The 3,380-nt window shown below is 35.8% G+C and overlaps 1 non-coding gene across 1 annotated transcript; it reads left to right on the forward strand.

The window, feature by feature from the left end:
• The first annotated feature begins 2,645 nt into the window (after positions 1–2,645).
• Positions 2,646–2,751, forward strand: LOC124888279. Its single transcript, XR_007046408.1, has one exon. It is a non-coding gene; the product is annotated as a small nucleolar RNA R71 (small nucleolar RNA).
• The last annotated feature ends 629 nt before the right edge of the window (positions 2,752–3,380 follow it).

Below are 3,380 nucleotides of genomic sequence, written 5' to 3' on the forward strand. Positions count from 1 at the left end.
GCTCATGGCATGATTATTTTTTCTTACTCTAGCTTGATTTTTGTTGTAGTGAGTTCTAAAAGTGATGACAGGCTTAGAGGGTTAGCTTGAGGCCACGTGTGGTCTTAAGCACTATGTGATATCTCAGGATAGGTTCTCGGGTCATTATAATATGGTTCCTGAGTACTCGATTATTCCCTTTTAACATGGATAAACTAACATTAAGTTCGCTTTGGCATTTAATCAAGAAATTGGTGTTCCTAACTATTTCTACCAAATTTAACCAAATTTGGCTACTCAAGGCTTCCCTAAATGTGTGTACACCAATTTGTAATTGCGAACCACACCACACAATAAAAATTCAACAATGATTAGGTAAAAAAAAGCACAATTCTAGGCCATTCCTAAAACATGAGTTCTATGACCAAAATATATGCACAAAGAGAAAAATTTAAAGCATATATTGGATTAGCGATGCACTGTAGATGCTAAAATACATTTAGGATGCCCAATATGCAATCACAAATATGTAATTTCAGAGGTATTTGAAAATGGAATATGTGGGGAAATGGCAATCGTCTAGTCTTATAACACAGTGCTGACTGCAATTGCGATCCATGTTCTTCTATCGTAGTCACATGGCTACTGCGATTGCTGTAGCACGGGTGCTGCAATTATGGTAACTGAGGCTATTTTTGGACATCTATTTTCCATTGCTCAGTCCATTGCATAATATTTTTACACTTTCCCCTATTCAACCTCATTTAAAATATGTTATAGTACTACACATTCATAGATCAATCACAAACCAAAATGAAATCTATTCTAACAAGGAAAATTTAAAGGATATGAGCCACTTTCATAGCATTGGTAGGTTTTCTCCCGCCTAACTCCTAATTTATCATTATGGCATGATGTTATTCATTTTTTCAAATTAGATCATCAATGAACCAGTACCCATCATCTTCTTTCTTATCTACCGTATCAATGACGGGCACAACTTATTATTCCATGGGTTGTTTTTTCTCCTAACTCTATATCAGCAATAGATCTTTCAGTTGTAAGGAAAGGCCAGCCAAGGATAATAGTCATCTCTTGGACGATTTCACAATCAATAACAATAAAATCCACCGAAAGAATGAAGTGATCTACCTTTACCAAAACATCAAACAAAAATCCAATTGGTCTCTTTATAGATCGATCCGCCATCAATATCCTCATTGTTATTAGAGTAGGAGTGCCCAACCCAAGTATCTAATAGATTACATAGACCATGAGATTGATGCATGCACCAACGTCACACAATGATTTCTCAAACTTGTGTGTCCCTATGTTGTAAAAGATTTCAAAGGCCCTTGGATCCTCTTTCTTTTCTGCTATAGTGCTAGTCATCATAGTGCAACACCCATGGGTAACTTCTATATTGTTTCCATCAACAAAATATTTATTTGACATCAACTTCTTTATAATCTTAGAATATCCCAGAATCTCTTTAATGAACTCTAGCAATGGGATATTAATTGAAAGATTGCTAAGCATAGCAAAGAGCATCTTTAATTTGGCATTACCCTCCTTCTTTTTTAGCCCTTAAGGAAATGAGGGAGAAACCTTCAAGGTAGGAAATAAATAACTTTTTGGTTCATTAATCTTAACTACCTTTGAATCCATATTTGCAAACCATTTCATCCATTATCATTGGTTTTTTTCATCCTTTCCTTGTGACTTTTGAGCCTCCTCATTTAAATCAATTGCATGTTTCTTCTTCGCATTTGTTTGTTCAATATTGGCCTCTTTTTCAACTTCTACTCATGATTATCCAGGGCTTTGCCACTCCTAGTGAAAATTTCTAATACTTGAGCATCATTTTTTGGATTTACAATAGAATTAATAGGAAGGCCCCCTTTTTGTCTAGAATTAAGTTGAGTGGATATTTGGCCAATTTGAGTCTCTAATTATTTGATTGAGAAAGAGTGTGATACGACCGGTTGATTGATTTGCAAAAGTCTCCTTTCAATTCTTAGTCCGTCTTATTTATTCCCTCCACTTTCATCAAGATCCTTACTAACACATCCTCAGTCTTGAAATTTTTAGGATCAATGAAATTCGACTCTTTTCCCTTTACTCAATCATGGGGAGGCACATATTGATCATACTCCCTTTCTTTGTCTCTCAAATCAAGATCTTTATCCCTATCAGGCCAATCCCATTTTTTTCATGGTTGATCCAACCTGGTTTCCCATATTATCTTTTATAGGTCGGGCGGGAATCCATCGGATAGTTAGCTAAATACCAAATTGATTCATCAATAACTTTGGCCTATTCTTTATCATATCCCTTGGATGTCACAATATTTACCATTTTTATGGGTGCACCTATCATATGCTTAGTTAGGAGCTCTACTTTCTTCATTATTTTTTCCATGTTTTCCTCTCTTCCTTCATCGCTCCTTCTTTGCTCTTTATCAATATAGGAGGTGGTAGGAGACCCTTTAGCTACCTTGATGTCTCGGTGTACCATTCCTAATTTTGCTTTGTGACTTCCTTAAGCAAGTTTGTAGCCACAATATAATACACCTTCATAAGTGAACCCTCTGGACATATTATCCACCACGAGTTTGTTTAGTTGATCCAAAGACCATTAGAAAATTTTAAAGCATCTTCTTTAGGAGCTCATGGTTGGGACACTGAATAACCTTTCCATTAAATCTCTCCCATAACTCATATAAAGGTTCTCCATTTAACTAACAAAAGTTTATGATTTTGTTATGTAATTACAGCATCTTTAATGGTGGGAAGTATCGATCAAAGAAAGCAATGGTAAGTTCATCCCATGATATGATTGACTATGTAGGAAGAGATCATAGCCATAATACTGCCTCACCCATTATAAAAAATGAATGAAGGTATAATCTGATGGATTCTTGTGATATGTGAGCAACGTAGAAAGGGGCATACACTTCCCCAAAATTCTTCAAGTACAAATTGGGGTCTTCATAAGCTTGCCCCCCAAAGATACCTTTTATTTGAAGCATGTGCAACATTACAATCGTGATGTGGAATACGTCATTCCCTTTATAAGGTGGAATATAGATAGCACTCACACGTCCAACATCATGGAGTTGCTCCTCATCATCAAGGTTCCCATCAAAGGTCCCAACATTACTTTCAAGGCCACTTATTGTGTGATGGACACTATTGAAATTACCTAAAAAGAAACAAAAACAATAACCAAAATAAATAACAACCACTATGGGCAAACCCAAAGCTACTATCAACACCGCACAAGTGAAAACTAAGTTTCACTCCCCGATAATGGTGCCACTTTGATAACCCACAATTTACTCCATGATTTAAGGGAAATATAATCGTTCTCAATTATATAAACCTAACATAATTAAGGGT

This window comes from Capsicum annuum, chromosome 10 (genome assembly GCF_002878395.1).
Source record: "Capsicum annuum cultivar UCD-10X-F1 chromosome 10, UCD10Xv1.1, whole genome shotgun sequence".
Taxonomy (NCBI): Eukaryota; Viridiplantae; Streptophyta; class Magnoliopsida; order Solanales; family Solanaceae; genus Capsicum; species Capsicum annuum.